The sequence below is a fragment of the Mugil cephalus genome, chromosome 10, assembly GCF_022458985.1.
Source record: "Mugil cephalus isolate CIBA_MC_2020 chromosome 10, CIBA_Mcephalus_1.1, whole genome shotgun sequence".
Classification (NCBI taxonomy): Eukaryota; Metazoa; Chordata; class Actinopteri; order Mugiliformes; family Mugilidae; genus Mugil; species Mugil cephalus.
This window is the reverse complement of record NC_061779.1, coordinates 8,847,444-8,867,941: the sequence shown is the minus strand read 5'-3', so window position 1 is coordinate 8,867,941 and position 20,498 is coordinate 8,847,444. Positions and strand designations below refer to the sequence as shown.

General features: G+C 41.4%; 1 long non-coding RNA gene across 1 annotated transcript; it reads right to left on the bottom strand.

Annotated features, from left to right (window-relative positions):
- Window positions 1-855: 855 nt before the first annotated feature.
- Window positions 856-17,504, bottom strand: LOC125015535. Its single transcript, XR_007113612.1, has 3 exons — window positions 17,452-17,504; window positions 3,402-3,474; window positions 856-1,245 (listed from the first exon to the last, which is right to left on the bottom strand). It is a non-coding gene; the product is annotated as an uncharacterized LOC125015535 (long non-coding RNA).
- Between the last annotated feature and the right edge of the window lie 2,994 nt (window positions 17,505-20,498).

The following is a 20,498-nucleotide window of genomic DNA, read 5'->3' as shown; positions in this document are numbered from 1 at the left end:
GAGCCGAAGAAGCCGAAGAATGGTTCTGTATAAAACAAGAAAAAGAAGGGTCATCTTCTTCGAACTGAAAGGAGTTTGGGTGTCAAATTAAGCAGCTATTGATACACATGAACTCTCAGTTAAATAATAAGAGATGACACCACTGAAAGGACCTCAGTTGTCAGGTTGAAAGTGTAAACACTAAAAGGAGCTGAAGAGTTGAAAGAAGCATAACTACCAGAGGAAAGAAAAAACTTGGGTAAACATGAGAGACGTGAGCAATGAAACTGGCAGATCACATGAGTTTAACAAAATTTCATGAAACATTAAAAAGATTTGTCAGCTGACAAGTGCAAACACTGGAGTTGAAGAGAATGTGTGTATGAAAAATGAAGTAAAATTAGCGAAATTTGTGAAGTGATGTGAAGATACTGTGTCACACATGAAGGAATCTGAAGTGTTCCTCAAGCTGAAGAGATAAAATGAAGCTCTCAGTTAAAGAATGTAAATTTCAAGAAGTTGTTGAATTATCAGTTGAAAATCAATCAGTGAAAGGAGTTGAAGCGACTGTGTAGACAATAAACTGAGTTTTTCTTTTCTTTTCTTTTTTTAAATGGTAAGCTGTATATTTAATTGTACATAAACTGCAAAAGTGGTAGGAAAGGTGAAAGGGCTAGAAGTGTAAATACTGAAAGGAAATGATGTGGGAGTTAAAGTGAAATAACTCATAGTTAAAGATTTAGAAATAAAAGCTGTGGAACTGCTGCTACTGCAGTGTAACGCAAACAAACAAACAAATAAAAATAGTTTGCATATGTTTTATTAACGTTATGTCAACACGACAATAAATCTATTTGTCATGTGCAGGTAAAACATTTTCCCAGAGGGACTGTCTCACAGCTCAGTTGAGTGTCAGTCTGCTGATCTCTGTCTCATGTAAATGTGTCACTCAATATGTCAGCTGTCATCTGATACCGCTATGTTTTTTTTTTCCTACTCTGGCTGGTTGTCAAATCTGTATAAATTCATCAGCTGATCCACCATCTAGTCTGTGTGACGTCGACGTTGGAAGGATCCGAGCCGGCAAACGACACCAACTCTCTCCTGTGTCTTTGGCTGCGGTTTAGTTACACCGTCAGGTTCATTTGATATCAACTGACTCTTCGTTCTACCTCTTTGCTTTCTGCTTTCCTGGCGACTCTTTTCTCCTTTCTCCTTGTCCGCCTCCACCCGAGCCAGGTTCTCACATTTAGACTCTCCAGGAACCTGTAACGTTAATAAGACAAGGAAATAGCTGTTAATAGATTAAATTAGTTAATCGCGATTAACTCAAATTAATCAAACTTTTTTTTTAATCTATTCTAAATGTGACATGAATGGATACACTTATTGACTTTTTCTATTTTTTTGGATTTATTTGGTATTTGTTTGGATTTATTTGGTAAATTGCTGCAACATCGCAAATCTCCTGACTGTAAATCAAAGACTTTAAGTCTTTGAGTCACAGAGTTTGGGGGTGTGGTCTCTTTGAGTGACAGGTGGGTGCTTTCAGAAGTTGCTAGCCGTCTACCTCGGCAACAGTCTCCTGCCTCAGTTCCACCTCTTTGCCTAATTTTTAGGACTCAATTGTTGTGTGTTTTCTATGCCCACCATCCACCCCAAGCACCTCCTTCTGAATCCAATCCGCTCTTCTTTCATTTGCTAAAAGCTTATGAAACACAAACAGCTTCTGTTTCAGTTTCACACAGTTTTTTTAGTCACCATTGAAACACACACATATATTGACACGTATCCAAGTTGCAGCAGGAGTTAACATCTTTGTATAAACTTTCCAACAAAGCAAACGATTGCGCAAGTAGGCAAACACGGCATGATGTAATATGAAAGGCGTAATTACTCTTAAATAGCCGCCGAGCGCGTGTGTGTCTCTGACCTCCTGGTGCTGTGCTTGGCCTCTGTAGTGAGACCGTTCACTTCACCCAAAACACTGCAAATTATGTAACTTAGCATTTTAAGCTGCAGGGGATGCGCGCAGAGATAAATAGGCAAACAGAGATGAGGAGACGATGCGGTCAAGTTATGCAATCTTGTTAGCGGGGTATTTTGCTTGTGCGTTGGACCCCCTGGTGGAAACAGCGTGGGGATGGTATGAAGCCAGTTAGCAGCAGCTGCACACATCTTTATACCAAAAAGTTTATATAACCTAGAAACACGAGCTGAAGGGAGAACATACTCTGTGTGTGTGTGCATCACATAATTTGACTGATGCAGCAGCTTATGCATTCACTTTATGCACCGATCAGGCACAATATTATGACCACCTTCCTTATATTGTGTACGTCTCCCTTGTGCCTCCAAAACAGTTGTGGCTCATCAGAGAATGGACATGGGCCTTCTGAGGGGGTTCATGTGTGGGGGCCATTGGGTCTTATGAGCTGTTCCTAAACCGTTTTTGTGTGTGTCTGTGTCAGGCTGCATCCTGCCATCAAGGAGTGTCACTGCTATGGGGTGGGGTCCCCGGTCTGGTCGAGGTGGGTGGCACATTAACGCAAATGAATGTGAAACTGTTCTTGGGATTTGAGTTTATTTTTTTAGGAAGTAGTGACGTCAACCTTATTACGCAGAACAAACTGAAAACCTCGTAATGAAAAGAAAAAAAAATGCAACAAAGAAGAACAGCACGAGCACAACAAACAAAAGCTTACAACAACACAGCAAAGCAAATAAATGAGTTTCCCTGAGTCCTTCAGGCTGAGGACGCCGACACACAAACATCTGTCCGGCTCGGACAAAAGAGGATAGTGTATGAAAGCGTGCGTGTGTGTGTGTGTGGAGTTAATCCCTGATGACAGCTTGCTTGCAGACAGACAGACAGACAGACAGACAGACAGACAGACGGACAGACAGACAGACAGCGTGTGTGTGTGTGTTTAGTATTAGTGATCTGGAGTAAGACACCGAGATTTGTGTGTCTTGGGGATCAAACGTGGTCGTCGTCGGGGCATTTCACGTGCAGCTCTAATTATCAGGATTTTAACATGTAAAAGAAGATGGATTCAATTTGATACAACAGTGCTTCAGGTATTTTAGTAGGGGCCGGGTTTTCATTGAATTCTAGCTTTATGATGTCACTGAGTCTTTGACTGAGACAAGACTTGGTCCAAAGGTAAAGGTTACACCCAGGTTATGGTTAGTGAACGCATTATGCCACACAGCCAGTGACAGATGCAGCTTTATATTTTGCAGCCGGATATTTAAAACAGCTCATCACTGTCACAGGCCGCGTCAGACAGACGAGACCTTCTGATATCGTGTTGGTTTTGTGTGTGTGCGGTCCGACTGAAATTGTGCATTGTGCGTTTCGACAGCAGCTTTTGTCGAGCAGTGATCGGCCGCCGTGATAACGGCACACAACGTCTCACCTCCCTGCTCTGTCCTCGCACGGCCTTGCTCGTCTTAAAGATGCACACCGAGGCTTTCAGAGGCTGGTTTGATCTGAAAAGAGACAAGGACACCAGAGTCATCTATCCTGAGCAATAACACAAAAAGAACCAGAACTTTTACTCGATGAGCCTAACCCTTATATCACACTTTACACATCATAATAACAAGAAGATTATTTCATTAGATTAAAATGAACTAAACCCATTTTTGTCAAAATGGCTGACAAGGTCCAATCTAAACTTCCAAATAAAAACTCTATTTAAGTGTCAATCAACGACAAATTCATATTCACATATTCTTTTTATGACGTAATAAGATGCTATACAATACCAATACAAAAGCCCAGCCCAGCCCAGCCCAGCCCAGCCCAGCCCAGCCCAGCTCGCCCTGGTTGCCTAGGTAACCTTTTCTATTTGAAAAGGAAATATTGTCAATGACGTCTCTGCTCCATCTGGGGTTCACCAGACACTCCAGGCCTGCTATCAGCATGATGGATTTGGTGGCAGGAACCGTCGTAGTCGTGGATGGCGATTTCACTTTGTATTTGAGTCTTAGGTCAATCAACTGTCATTCATTCCCATTGGTAATCTAGACTCTGAAATACAACAAGGTTAGCATGAAACACTACAGATTAACTAAGGAAACAAAGTTTTTCTTCTTCAGTTTAGCATGATAGCGGGTTAACGTTTGCTAATTAGCTTGAAACACACGGTACAACTGAGGCTGGTTACGGTGGTTGGTTTTGCAGATATTTGATCAGAAGAAAAAAGGTACTGCACAAATTATTACAACGAGATAATGTTAATTACAACAATTCTTGAAGCAGGTATTGTTGTGTCCAGCAGCTGCTGAAACATTTCACAGAAACGTGAGGCATCTGTTATAAGCGAGGACCCCAATGACGCCAGTACTTCATGCTTCATGCTCTTCAGGTCATCTTGTTGAGTTTTACCACCACTTTCACCACCTTTAGCAACAGTTAGCAAGCAAACAAACAAAGGCCCAACAGGTCCCATCGTGCCAGCAGCCAACTTTCATTTGCCTGACGGGCTACACTCGATTCATTTTTTATTTATTTTTGTATTTTTTGGGGGAGAGGTTACGGACAAAGTGTGGGTTAGACTTTCTCTATAGTATTCATTTCACTTAAAGGGAAATAATTATCCATCCTGAAAAGATCCTCCTTGTGTGTAAGTAACTTCAACCCGAAAAGGTGAATTGTTACAAACGTAGCAAACATAAAAATCTAATTTTCTTCTTAGCGGTCGTGCTAAATGAAAAGACGAATCAGAGCCATTTTGTTGTAAACTGATTCAACTCAGATGATGTGTACACTACTACGGTCTCCTACTTCTGTCTACCACATAAAGGCCCGCCCCAACAATCTGATTGGCCCAGAGCAGAATCACTTCCCAACGAGGAGACTTCAGACCAACTTTCTGCCGCCAACAAATATGTCGGCAGTGAAAGTCTGTCTAACTTTTTTCTTTACATCAATTTAACAATAAAAAAAAGAGCACCCTGACAATAAGCCATCACACACTGCTTTAACAGTGTGCTCTGACCCCCAGCACATTAGATCCCCTCCATCATTAACCTTTTTACCAGAGCTTACCCAGAGCACCGACCCGTGAGTAACAAGTAGCGCTTAGCTCATGATTTATCGAGCTTGTCAGCAATATTATTTATTTAGACGGGTTTCTCCTCTGGGGCAGAACGCGTCTGAATCCACATCCGCAATGAAAACACTGACAACTGAGTAAGAGACTCGGATCATAAATAATGAAGCAGGAGCAGCTTGAAGGGCCTGAGCTGCCGTTCTGCCACGTCAACCTGCATCAAGACCGGGACAGATGAGGCCAGCGGGGACGCAATATAAACATACATTTAAGGATCTCAACGTGGGGGCAACAGTTATGAGTAAGTCAACTTGTATTAGTGGGGCTGCACTGTACAAGACTGGCTAGAAAATAGAAAGTTAAAGATTATTTAACAGCACAAACTTTATCAGTGTAGTTTACAACCTTTCCTCCTGAAAGTTTTTCTTCTCTTTCAACGTCAAATCCATATGTTGTTGGCAAATATGGCACCAATATACAAAATCCATCAATCCGTCTCCTTAAGCACTAATTACTGACAATTCATATGTTGCTTAAACTCTTAATTAGATCCCAACTCAACTGTTAGCACTAAATAAAACAAGAGGTTTTAAGATAGATGTGTTAACCAAGCACCAAAACATAAATCACTACTGATCTTCAATCCTCACCTGAAGTTTACCCCACGTCGAGCAAACAAGACGCTTTACAAAATCCAATCTGAAAAACGGCCTGAAGGAGAGCTGAGAAAAGAGGAACACATAACAGTGTTAGTAACATAACAGTAGTAGCACACAATTTGACGGGTGGAATAGATATTAGATAACAAATTAGAGGATAGAAGCGAGAGAGAAGAGGGAAGAGGACGTGTGCTAAGTGCCAAGTCCTCCAGCTGCCTAGGCCTATTGCAGCATAACTGAGAGATGGTTCAGTCTATACGTAGCTATAAGCTTTAACAAAAAGGAAAGTCTTAAGCCTAATCTTAAAAGTAAAGAGAGTGTCAGCCTCCCAAACCCAAACTGGGTGCTGGTTCCACAGGAGAGGAGCTGGATAGCTGAAGGCTCAACCTCCAATGTGTTTGAAGTTTCCCAGTCATCCAGGTCAAGGTAATCCAAAAGGCATTTAAAAAAAGGCAACTAGACTTGGAGAAGACTGGACTTTCACCGCTCATCCGAGTAGCTTCTTCAGCTCTAAGAGACTGGTGCGAAGTTGAGGTTTAAATAGGAAACACTGTGGGTAAAACCTGTCCAACACTTTCTCGACTTGCCTCTGTAAGAACCGGGAAATGTTGCCACTAATTGAAGAAGCTACTCAGTTGAGTGGAGAAACGTCTTCAAGAAAACTCTACAAGTCCAGTTGCCTTTGGATTATCATGACCTGGCTGACTGAGAACCTTCACAGATCAGCACCTGTCGACTAGTGCGGGACTATCAGAGAACCTCGAGGAAACTTGCAGACTTCAGGAACCACCTTAGTTTCAACCTGAGCGAGGAATGTACGGACTTGTACATTGGGGAAACCAAACAACATGCATGTTCCAACACAGGAGAGCCAGGAGACTCAGTGGTCGACCTACACCTGAAGGACAGAGGACACTCTTTTGAAGATCAAAATCTTAGCCAGAGAAGACAGATGGTTAGAGAGAGGAGTAAAGGAAGCCATTTATGTCCATTGGGAAAACCGTCTCTTAACAGAGGAGGTGGACTGAGGTATAATCTACCATCAATTTACAGTACACAATGGCTTCATTAGAGCACCATTCATAGGGAAAGTGGTTAAGGGACAAAGAGCCCCCCTCTTAACGACAGGTAAGTATCCAGCCATTTAGGGCAATTAGTGGCAACAGTTTCTGGTTATTACAGAAACAAGTCAAGCAAGTTTCTGGTGGGTTTTTACCGACAGAGTTTCCTATTTAAACCTCCCACCAGTCTCTTAGAACTGAAGAAGGTATCGGATGAGCGGCGATACGTCTTCAAGAAAACTCTACAAGTCCAATTGCCTTTTTTTAAATGGCTTTTGGCCCTGCTGGAAATTCTACTTTTTGAAACTCTAAGAGCCACAAGTAGGCCTGCACTTTAAGATCATAACGATCTGTTGGAATGACATGGTACAATGTGGTCTTCAAGACAGAAGCTAAAACTTGAGTAATATGATCTCTTGCTAATTCCTGTCAATGCTCTTGCTGTGGCTTGCGGTGGCATTTTGAATCAGTTGGAGGCTTTTTAAAGGATGATTTGGACAGCCAGATAGTAGTGAATTACAGTAATCCAACTTGGAAGACACAATTATTGTCATGTCAACCATGTATAGCAGCTGGAGAGAAGCATCAACTAACAGAATATGAGTTAGGATGATTAATGCAGGTGGAGAAGCAAACTTATCCTGTGCATGTCTGGAACAGACTAATTCGACTGATAGATTGACGATCAATAGTTTTCTGACAGAAAGGATGATTCCCTCTTTAATCCTTCTTATCCACATTTGTGTCCCTGCTACACGTTCTGCTGGTTTATTGAGGCAAATGTAAACATACAAACTGCCTGTTTGTGCCAAACTCTCTCCCGGTGTGATTATCGAACAACAGTCTTTGATTTTCAGGGACTGACACTGAACACATTCTCCGTTTTTAAAAAACTTTGCAGCCGCTGTGTAAATACATGGATGTGACATATTGTCATACAACTAGACATGTGTTCCCAACTTATTCCCAAGTCTGTGGTTTCTCTTCTGAGGGTTGACAATGCTCAGACATTCACTGGTGTCGGGTTGCAGCATGTGTCGCATTTTTCCCTGGTAGCGAAAAACCAAAATCAATAATGAATTGATCCGCTGTGTATCCAGAGCTTGATTTACAGGTCTGTGGAAAGGTTGTAGGAACTAAAAGAACTTCAAAAAGCTTCACAGAGTGTTAGCGGGCCTGTTTATTCTGCTGTCCTCTTTTAAAAAGGTCTGAACAAATCATGATGTAGAGACTGGAGAACCTGGCACAATAACTGGGAAGTTGGGAACATTTTCAGCTGCAACCACAACTATAAAGTTCACACCAGGAAAAGACAATAAAGGTTTCTTTATTGAAAACACTTTATTTTTCACTAACACCCAATAAAAACTCATTGTTGCAGCTAATAAACACAGCACTTTCTATTTAACTACTCTATTCACCATAATCAAAAGATCATGACATTTATATAACTGGGCCCATAAACTCTGCATCGTTTCTGAATTCTCTGCAAGAAATCTCAACATACATATATTCAATTCCTTAGTATTAATTACATATAACTTATAGAACTAAAATTTCCTACTATAAATTAGTAGTTTTGGGGGGTGATGCACTGAGTACATGTCCTCTATTTTCTCTACGCACCGAGCTCCTGTCCTCTAATTTCTTTTGTATTACTACTCATGCAGTTCTCTGCTACTACTGTATAGCATGTTAACTGTTGTGTCTTTACTAAAATATGTTGGATTCATGTTAATGTGCATTTAAGGAAATTTAAATTCACAGATAAAAATAGTGGGTAAAAAATATAAAAATGGTTTCATCAACCAAAGATTTTGTGACCCCCTACAGTACATCTGCAGACACCCTAGGGGTTGTGGACCCCGTGTTGAAGACCTATGGCCTACATGCTTGCTCTGGCCCAAGTTTGTTCCAGGCTGGGTTTCAAAGCAGATTTTACAAAATACCTTGAGAATATTTGTTTTATTTATATAAATAAAACTGAATTGAATCGGACAGAGATCAACCAAACTTGTCACTCAATATTCATATTAAGCGAGTAGGTCACAGAGCTCACTCTCATTGGCTGTTCAGCTTAGTCAACCAGTGGACGAGAACAGAAAGAGGAAGTAAGCAAAACAACCAAGTCCTGTTTTACATCATCTCTCAAAATACAGAAATATTTTTCCTGCTCCACCACTTTGACCCATTTTTGGATTTAGCTGGAAGTTAGGTGGAGTCAGGAAAAGTTGACTGTGGTTGACGACGGTTTGTGCATCTTCATCTACAGTCATTGTGTTTTGTGTGTGGGTTTGTGTTTACCTCTAGCGACGCCATGGGACCCGGTGGATTTCCTTTTACATATATATAGACAGATGTGAGCACTGAGGCAGAAAACAACAACCTCTTCTTTAGTTTGCCAACATCATCCCCTTCAAATCACCACATCCTTTAGTCACAATCATCTTGTATTACATATAATACAAGATGAACAAACACCACAACATACTGAACTTCTAAAGTTAAAGTGAGGCCCCAGAGTCGCTTCAGCTCCAACACTGAAGTAAAGCATCGGCCTCGGCAACTTCCATCCAGCTCTAGGTTATAAATGAGCTCAGGGCCCGGCAGCTGGGGCCTAATAAATCGAGCCCTGGTGCTGCTCTTCAGCCCCGATCGCTCTCAGTCGCACTGATTGATAGAGCACGCATGTGAAATGCTGTTGAGCTTCTTCGCCGTGCATCTCTCTGACGACACCCCCCACCCCTCAACGCCACGCCACGCCACGTCTCGTCTGGCTGAGCCACTTCCATGAAATATTGATCACGGCCCCGCCCTCCCTGCCGGCGTTGGCTTTAACTGACTGTCAGACGAGTGCAGGAACGGAGCCGAGCCACGGAGCAAGGGGGAAGAACAGAAACCGGCTCATCAAGCTCATAAATGTCGAGGCCCGACTCACTCCTCCAAATAAATCACAGCGTCGCCTTCCTCTTGTTTGTCGTCTACTCTCTGGTTCTCTCCCTCTCTTGTTTTGATCTGGCTCCATCCATCTTTGCTTTTCATGGGTAATGAGAGACAATATCTGACAGGACACTTTCGGGGAAACAATCCAGTGCGGAGGCAGTTGTGCTGAATTATATGATCTGGAATGAGGTTGCAAATTTAAAGGTGCACTTGGCAGATTGTTTACATAAAAGATTTGACCCGGCTGAATTACAGTCCTGTGATAAAAGTGTCCCTTCCACACTGTTTACCCAGATGAGGTTTTCTTCTCGTGGGGAGGAGGTAAATCAAAACTCAAAAGATTTTTGCTGTCTTGGGTCTTTAGTGTTAGTCAGAGCTGGCTTAATTCTTTCGCCGTGATCCATTTTTGTGATTATGGGATGATGAAGATGAAATATACGCAAAATTATATTGATTTTGGTTTGAAGGTAACAAAAAAATTCAGTGCTTTTGAGTGACTTCCTCTATTGTGTATGATAAAATACTAAAAAATCAAAAAACCGATTCTTCTCAACTGGAAGAATCCTGGGTGACATTTTACAGTTATCTTTAAACTTGAAAAGTTGAGATTCATTTGTAAGTTTTTAAGATTTAATCTTCTTCCATTTGATGCCACGGAAAAGGACTGACGGTGTCAACGGAGGACTCGCGGTCATAAATGTTCGGGTCATGTGTCCGAGGGAACGCGGTACATCATCTGTTGGACAAACGACAAAAGATTAAAAGACAGGGAGGCAAATTGGAAAACTGGCATCACACCTGAGAGCAGTTTGTCCTCACATCCCTCTCGGACCACAGGAAGGAAGGAGATGCACTCATTTATTTTAGTGGTCCATTTTCCAGATGGGTCAGTTTGAGCAGAGTGGAACAATATGCATCACCATCAAGGTAATGGAAAAAAAATATCTGATGCTATATATATAGTGATGATTATAAACCAATCGGACATAACATTATGACCACCTTCCTAATATTGTGTGGGTCTCCCTTGTGCCTCCAAAACACACACTGTTCGTCATGTTTTTTTTTTTTAAGTTGTTCCTAAACCGTTTGTGTGTCTGTGCTATCAAGGAGAGTCATTAGCTGTGTTTCCATTACAGGTTTTTCGCTAAATAAAAGCGATATTTGTGAAATTTCAATAAGTTTCCATTGAAGCGTGTTTTTTTGCGAATGAGTTGTAACTCTCGTAAAGTCTCGTGATATCTTGTATTCTCTTAAATTCTGGTCATGTGAGACTTTGAGATAGATGGACTTCAAATGAACTGATCACATGACTCCCTGCGTCATCTTCGTGTTACACCTTTAATGGAGAAATGCGAAAAAAGTAGTTCCATTGAACTTTTGCGATAAACTTTTGTATCGATACGTCTGAAAAACCACCTTGTGAGAGCGTATAAGTGTTTTAGTGATATTTGAGAGATTTTTTTCAATGTAGTTGTTTCCATTACCATTTTTTTCTTACGATATTTAGGTTTTGTGTATTTTGAGGGGTAATGGAAACGCAGTAATTGCTATAGGGTGGGTACTTAGCTATTAAGCCATTTTGAGGTTTTGAAATGTCCGCCTTATGTTGTTACTATATAGGAACTTTCAGTAGAAAGAAGTTCACACAAAACTGCCCAGAGAAAAGTTTAGTCATTTCATTTCCATGAGAAGTTCTACCTGCTTGCCTGGAGACCACTGGCATCAAATTAGATTTCTTTTCATTAAACCGTAGAGGACTGGGGGAGTATATACGTACACAGACTTATTTTATGCAAATAATAAAACAGCCGCAGATATGCTTCACTGCACAGTAAAGCTGCACCCAATCATGCAGCAGTCTTTCATGGGACTTTTGCTTAAGTTTGATGCCATATCAAGACGAAACAATGCTGAAAAAAGTTCAACCGAGAAAAAAGTAGGCATCAATAACATCTGATACCACACACCTGGTCACTACGAAGCTAACTTGATGGCGTCATGAAGCCCACTGATGAACCAATGGCGCATTTGTATACAGACTCCTTACTTGGGAAGAGTAAATAAATGCACTTTGGGTTTATTTCAAAGACATGAACATTAAAAACTCAATTCACCCACTCAGCTCTTTATTTACCAGCAAAACAAAAACAAAACAAAAACAACAAGGTGTGAAACCACTGGATCTGGCAACACTGCAGAGAAGGAACATTCAAATAAAGTAAGATCTTTGCAACTTGATCAGCTACAATGAATAAAATATGATCTGCTGCCAACTTCCTAGCTACTAGTAGTTCCTCTTAGCTTCCTAACCACCTAGCTAATAGTAGTTCCTCCTAGCTTCCTAGCCTTCTAGCTAATAGTAGTTCCTCCTAGCTTCTTAGCCTTCTAGCTAATAGTAGTTCCTCCTAGCTTCCTACATTCCCAGCTAATAGTAGCTTGTCCTAGCTTCCAAGGCTCCCAGCTAATAGTAGCTCCTCCTAGATTCCTAGCCTCCTAGTTTCCTAGCCTCCTAGCTAATAGTAGTTCCTCCTAGCGGTTTCCTCTTATAAATGATAAATACAAACTGCCACCTGTTGTTATGAGGAGTTATTTCCTTTCATGAATAATATATGTACTATTACACCACTGGCCGTGGTGAAAGAACAACTTTTTTTGCTCCAGATACAAACAACATAATGTGTCGTCACTGTCACCCTCTGTGTCCTCTCTGTAGTTCTTTTAATGTGGGTTTGATGTTTTTGGGCCTTTATAAACAAACTCAGTGATTTTTTTTCTTCTCTTGGCACTCCACAACTAAATTTCTACTCTCACAGATACAAATATGAAAGGGAAGTTATCACTCTGGGATCAAACGCTGGGAACAAGAGGGAAGATAAATCTCTAGAAGGAGGTGACACAACGGACGTAACAATGGAGAACAATAGTACGATAGAAAATTTACCCTGTGTGTGCCGTAATAAATCTTTATGAGTGCCCTTTAAAGTGAGAATCATATTCCACTTAATTCTACTAATGACACATCTTTGAATTGGACTGAATTTAACAAAGATGGCACAGAATTTTGTCTTGTGTTTCTCTCTATCACAAATATCTTTTTGTCAATGTCTGATGTGATTTAAATTTCAAACATCTGACTTCTAATCTCAGATAACATTTGTGACTTGCACAGCGGTTTGTCGCGGCTGTTCCTCAGGGTTCGCTGATGGCGCTCCACCCAGCACAGCAATGTAAACTCTGAGTTAAACATCAGCCACGAGTCAACACAAACGCTGCCTGGAGCTGCCTTGACCTCATGTTTCTCATTCCGGTCAAAGGCAAGCAGGCCTGCTGGTTTTAAGACAGTAAAGGACATGATATTTACCAGACATCTGATCTGTGTGTGTGTGTGTGTGTGTATGTGTGTGTGTGTGAAACACCCTTTTCTCACCAGACTGAACGTGTGTGAACTCTAAAACCAGTTCCCACAGGTGGGTGGTATCGGAGATGAGCACCAACAACTTATCAATCATCCTGCTATGGAATTAGAGACAGGTAATGATGGCTTACACACAGACAACACACACATAAGTCTTTATTTCCTTAAGTTTTCTTTCAGTCATAATGTCCTCCATTTCCCCCTGGGACAAATGCGCTAATACTTGTTTGTAAAAAACTGAAGACTGTAATCTAAATAAAGATGTCCTGTGAGTTTAAGAAACAAACTCACACCTTATGTGTCTCCGTTCTGTTTACATTTCCATCATGCCGCGGCGTAACGGGAGATAATCGAGGAAAGTGGCTGAAGTTAAGAGGCGGCTAGATTTGGTGAAATGTCTATGTGTTTACTGAGGTGCCGAAACTCCTGAGCTCAAGTGTTATAAGCGGGCTGCCCCTGGATAAGAAAACAAGCCCACCCATTTATTATCACGCTGGCAGGGTGGGTCCTCGATACTCAGCGGGGTCAGAGTTGGGTGGGCCTTGGAGTTAGCAGCTAATTGCACAGTGACGCCATTTATGATGCAGAGACGAGAAAAAAAAAACAACTTTTAAAGCAATTCTTACTTGCAATTCTGGCATTTTTCCACTTATATTTTGTAATCTTAAAATGCTCCATATAAGCTAGGCTATGGGACACTGAAATGTAAAAGAAATCCACCTCAATAAAAGTCTGACCAATGATTTTATTCAGTCTGACTAAAATGATTTGTCGAGTTTCTGGCTGTTGACTAACGCTGTCACCTCTAGTTAAGTGTTTAGAGAAAAGATAAAAATGTTGAAGCTAAACGTCCGAAAAGCGCTAAAATTAGCTAGCGTTAGCTGCCTGTTACGAGTACTCAACAATGTTAAAAGATATCCTGCAAACAAAACAGCTGCAGCTTCCTCGTTACCAGAACAGTTCTTGCAAGGTACGATATTACGCTGCAGCAGTATTGCAAGAAAATATGTCTGAATTCTGATAAAAAAATCACGTATTTGACTGTAAACAAAGGGACGTTGAAATGCTATAATTAATAGCATTAATAATGACGTTAATGGTAGTTTATCAGACTACCAAGGTAACTGAACATTACAAGGGCACATGTAGAATTTTATTCAATTACTGTTTTCACTTCTGACCAGTGCCTCTGAATCTGACTCCAGAGCCCCGCCTCTAGCTTCACTTTCCCACCGCATGTGTCAGTGGAGGAGATGAGCGTCAAAGGTCAGGAAGGGGGAAGCGGTGGGACTTTGGAGGGAGGTGGCGGAGTTGTTCCTGTTCAAATTTTTACTAAGTGCTGTGCAACATGCCAGAAAGGAAAGAACTGCTTTAACATGTCTGAATTATCTGTGACTGATTCTATGCTAGAGTTCAACTTGTTTTTGGAGTAACAGCTGATATTTTGGGACTTCTGGTGTAGTCTAGTCAGTAGACATCTGGGCCAAGTCTCGACTCCTTTCAAATGGAAAATACTTCTTCAACAGGGCTGAAATCATTCTGATTCTGAACTTAACTGTTCTAATGGACACTAATTTGGTTATGAAATGATTTTCTTTCTACCAGAGAGTCTGTCTGAAGCCAGACCAGTCAACCAGTCACAACCAGAAACCAAAAGGGAACCAACACCCCAAAGATTTCCCCATTAAAACATTCAAATTTCACTATTAAACAAAAAGCTCAGCGGTGGAGCATTTGTATCTGCTGGAAATATTTAACAACACTGAACTGAATCGGTAGACAGTCTCCATCCACGCGGATTCCAGCTTGGTTCATCTTTTTAAACACTTCTCAATAACTGGTTGTTCTTCTACCTCCATGTTTCTGTCCCTCCTCAAAAGTCCTCATCTGACATTTACCACACGTAAAGCAAACATGCTCCAGAATAAGAATGGATTTATTCCAACCAGAGAAGAACCAGCAGATCAAGAATTTACAAGGTTGTTAGGAGATCAGATTATTAAAGGTTTACACCACCCTCTGATTGGGTCAGACTGTTTTAATTGATGTGACTGAATGAGGCATTTTAGAGCTATCATTATTAGTTATTATCATTAGTGGAGTACTGGTGCACACGTAACTTCTGAAACAGTCCAACTACTAACTTAGGACTCAAGAATAGAGTTGGAGCTGAGAGACTTAAGTCTATGACTGTTAAAGACGTGGCCTGGTTTCACTCACTCAATGGTTGTTGTTCAGGGTATTTGCTCGTGGCGTTTCTGATTTCTGAGGAACAGATAATGATAGATGGTTTTGGATTCCCAGCACTCAAACTGGTCTCGTTCTCTCTAAAGGAGGTGCTGGTGTGCATGCTGAGGAAGACTAACAGCAGCCAACACAGCTCTAATCTACCGAACTGTGGCCTGAGGAAGTGTCGTCCTGTAAAGTCATTAGATGGAGAGACTGAACATAAGTGAGACCGACAGGGAGTAAGTCTTCCAAACCTCACAGGCACGAGAGCGAGGGATGATGATGACGACGTCCAGAATTACTTGGACTGTGCAGATTTTTAAAAAGTTGTTTGACGTTTTGGCTTCTTGTTGAGAGTTACATTAGAAAATTGATGCCACACACAGTCTGTTAGTTTGGTTTGGCACAGAGACTTTTAATTTAGGTTTCTATACAAATTTAATAATCAAAACACAATGCATTCATTTCAGTTCAGACTTTGAATGACTGGCAGTTAAACTCTTTATTGTGCTTGGACAGATTCAGACTTGCTGTTTCCAGTAGTTATGCAAATGTAAACAGTTTCCAAGTATTCTTGGAACCTCTAGCTTCATATTTACTTTAAAGACATGACAGTAGAATAAATCTCTTTTTCTCAAATAGAAAGCAATGAGTGCAACGTTAAAACACTGAGCTATTCCTTCTTATTTTGTCCCAAAACAACTAACTGATGAATATCTGGCTCAAACGCGGTGGTCTCAGTCACTGCGATCGTTGCCACTGAACCAGACAGACATCCAGAATTATTACAGAGCGGTTGTCTGCGGAGAAATGACGCACGGCAGCATGAGCGATTTTACAGACGACGCTAAACTGAGCTGCACATCTGGACGAGGCCGCGGTGGCGGAGGCAGAGGCAGCGCGCCATGCAGGATGTTCGCTCTGTCTCCATCGTCACCATCATCCCAACCAGGGGATGAATAGAGGGAAACAGATGCTGCCTCTCGAGTTCCTGTCCGCCACTTCCTATTACCTATGTAGTGTATTTGTAGAAAGATACGTGTGAGCGTCTAACACATTGAAACTTTCCTTTTCTGCTCCCGTCAGCACAGTTGGAGTGGTGTGTGGGACATGCTAAGCTAGCTACTCATTGTCAGTAAATACAGGAACTCTAAAGCCATGCAGAAGGCTGGTTAATAGATAAACTAAAGCATCTATTTCTGGCTTTTTAGACACTGAATATGAGATGTTTGTGCACAGAGGGTTTGGGATGTTAAAATGCAGATACTTCCCAGCAACTAATGACATCAAAGTAATAAAAATGCAAAAGAATGTTAACATTAGCATCAATAGGATCAACGCTAAGACAAATATCCATTGCATGTTTGATCACATCCCTGGGACATAATCACTTTAAGCTAGCTTTATGCTTTATGTGCGTCTTGAGCCGCTCAGTTCCAACTGCTATAGTTTGATGTGCACAGAGAAACTAAACCCAGCTGAATAGCCACCGACTCTTGGGACTTTTAGGTATTTCAAGTTTGGCTGAGAGTTTTCTTTCTGAAGAAGCAGCAGGTTTATCTGCAGGAAACATCTGAAAATTTTGTACTGTTTATAATGATCCATGTCTGAGAGAGCGACCTACAACAGTTGGCTGAATCCTGTTTCACTGAAGAAAAAATGCATTTTGTTTTTTTTTGTTTGTTTGTTCTTTTAAGTCTAATATTAGTTTTCTCTTTTTCATTTTAGACTTTTGGATTTAAAAGTAAAAATCAAATAATTTTTCCAGTTTCAAAAAGAAACTTGCACTGTTCCACCGTCACCTTCTTAAATTTGTGAATAACATTCAAATGACCTCCTCTCTTTACTGCCTCCTATAACGAGCATGAATTGATTCACATCCAAGTGACTTGAAAGACTGGATCCAGAATTATCCTCTGGAGTTGCCATTAGATCTCCTCCTCTTTTATTTCATCTTATCTATTAGATCTTTCCACTCCGCCAGTCAGGCGTTTGACAGTCTTGTGTAACCATTTTTGTGTGTCGTGTCAGGACTTGAACTAAACATGTAAACACATCCAAAATGATTATTTGCGTTGATGACTGTGGGTGACACTCACCGACGGCGCCGCAGAGACACACCGTGTTCTCAGGGACTCTCCTCCACTTTCCCTCGGAATGAAAGAATGTGATTGTAGATTAGCTCAACAGGGTGGATGTTAGGAAACAGGTGGTAATCATTAACCTCTGGGTGTCATCCAGCTACAGATTTATACTTTCTCTGAATAGATATGCGCTGCTCTGTCCGTCCTCGTGCAAGCGGTTTTTGCCATTTCCCATTTGACAAATTTAATCGCGCACGCTATTTATAAAATTAGATCAAGTCTATAAAAATACAGCCATGAACAGTTAAGAGATCAAGTGAAACTACAGTGACAGCTCAGAGTCGTCACTACTGGCAAAGCCACACTGCCGTAGGTGGAGAGTTGGGAGTTGAAATTACTTTTCTTTATGCTGTGGAGTTAGTCTGGATCCAAAGAAATGATTCAGCTCCAACCAAGCGGCAGCCTCCAGGGCTGGAAGCTAACGCAGAGGTGCCAAAAACTTCCTTGAATTTGGAGCCAGACTTCCACTTAAGGCTTCCACTTAAGGCTGGCTCCAAAAGAGAGTCGGCCCCCAAAGACGTCCATGTTAAAATGTCCAACTTAACAGCAGAAACAAACATGCTCAACGTTGCTGCTCCACATGCAGCGTGAGGTGAAGTCATGGACAGATTTTGCTGCCAGAAGTGTTTTGATGTCAGTTTGGACACAGTGTAACTTTAATTTTGTCTTAAGCATTTAAGTTCACTGCTGATCTTCTGGGTTTTGTCTGAAAACAAAAACTTTAGTTCCACTACTGTAACTGGCTCTATACACCTCAGTTTTTTTTACATATATATATATATGTATATGAATACCGATCAGCCACAACATTAACACCACTGACAGGAGAAGTAAATAACATTGACCATCTTTTGACAATTCAGTGTTCTGCTGGGAAACTTCTGTACCTGATGCCAAAGGATGTACACAATTTTAGGAAGGCAGTCATAATGTTATGCCTGATCGGTGTAGCTGACCTGTTTAAATTACATTAAAGCTTAAAGGTGCGCACAATTAACGGCGTGGCTTTGACGGGTTGCTAGGTTTCCGTCTGGGCGTCATCCTCTCGCCTCAGCTCCACCCCTTTGACCATCTTTCAATTACCTGAGTCAGATGGAGCCATTCACTGACGAGATGACGCAGCGGATCTTCAGCGTCTCTAACGCTACGGCTACAACAGATACGTGCCTTTATCTTCCCCGGATATCCCAAACACCAATTTGCTGGCTTCTTCATGTGAAACGGAGCAAGACACTTCCCCTCAGACAAATCCTCCTGGAAGAAAAAAAAAAACATATGTACAACACAGCCTTGTTAATTACTGTGATTCACGCCTAGTTGAATGCCACAAATAGGTGTGTTTGGTGTGCTTTTGAGGTGTTCACACTTCCCAAAATTCACTCAGAGATAACAATAGTTTACAGATTTGGTTTCCCGTAAATCCTGTAACAGAATAGCCACAGTAATGCATTTAAATCTCTAAGTAGAAGCTTAATGTTTCCCATACACTGATTTCCACGATGACGTAGCGAAACTGTGCAGGCCAAGTGAACACAGGTATGCTAACCCCTCTGTCCACCCACGCGTTTCTGTCCAGGTTGAGCAGTTTGTCTTTGATCCCCATCCACTGGGTCAAAGCATTACGAGGTCAGAGGGTCCACTCGGAGCATTCCTCAGCTCTTAATAGGTCACCACTGGAAGCAACTCCCCCCTCGAAAAGAAAGACGGGAACATTATTAATTAGAGAAAGTGAGGCTTTAGCAGAGAGGAAAACGATACAAAAATATTCCCATAATCTGCCCTTTCTCTAGCTCTCACCGGCTCTTTTGTTTAAAAGCCTCTGTGTTTCAGCCTACACCCTGCCTACACTACAAATCCAGTTAACTGTGTTTTCTCTCCAGGCATGACAGATTAATACCTGCACTAAATCACGCTCCGCTGTCATGACACTGCAGCCCGCCGTTAATGAACGGGGACACGCTTGGACTTCCATCCGAACAAGGTAACACGGGGAGAATGTGACAGAATCTGCACCAAGGAATGGTAACACGGGACAGATTTCGTCTGATTGCTGTCTTAGATTAACCAGCATCCACTCCGACATAGCATTAAGACGATGACGCATGGGCATACCTTAACGGCAAAATAGTGTGACTGGCTCCTAAAAGGGTCGGTGAAGGTGTTCAGACAGAGGAGAAGTTAAGTTTCGGCGGATTAAGAATCTGTTAAAATAACCTCAGTGGATTGATTTGCTGTAGACGGAAAGTCTGGTAGCATTGGTTCGACGTTTGGATGAAGAATGTGCTTCAGAAAGACACAATAGTTAGATTTTCCATAGACCACCATTTAGAATGACAGTTTGGGATGAATAAACAACTAGCTGTCAAACTAGTAACGTGAAATCTCCTGATGTGTGTCGGGAAAACTCCTGCTGACTTCAGGAAGTTACTGCAAGCAACTGTCCATCACATAACCAGCAGTAAAACCAAAACTACACAAAGGAGACGCAGCATAATGTGAATGAATGAGCTGTAGAGGTGTTAGTAGATTCTTAGGGGGTAGGCTTCCTAAATATTCCTGGGTTTGGTACGGGGACTTTAGCGGTCAACACAAAAAAAAAACAATCTTACCACAAGATGTTTTTTTTTGTAGATGTTCTGGAGCTGTTTATCTTCATCAGTCAAGTTTGGCGGCCGGAGGCCGACGGCAAATGTTCAGTTTCCACGCTCTTAGCACAACTGTCATATCAGTTCTTTTTTTTTAATCTCGATTCCAAAACCACAGTCACATCATGCAATTACTTCAAGTATGGGTTGAAATGTCTTCATGACAAAAAGTGCTCGAAAGAAATTGAAATTTGAACATCAGACATTCATTCATCTGTGACATTATATTGACCTCAAGTTGCTCCCTGCTGCCATTCGTAGGTGAGGTGCTAATCAAACTACTACACAGTGATGTGTAACAGTTCCTTTCACTTCACTGAAAGCAGTGACTGCAGGTGGAGATGTCAGAACGTTTCT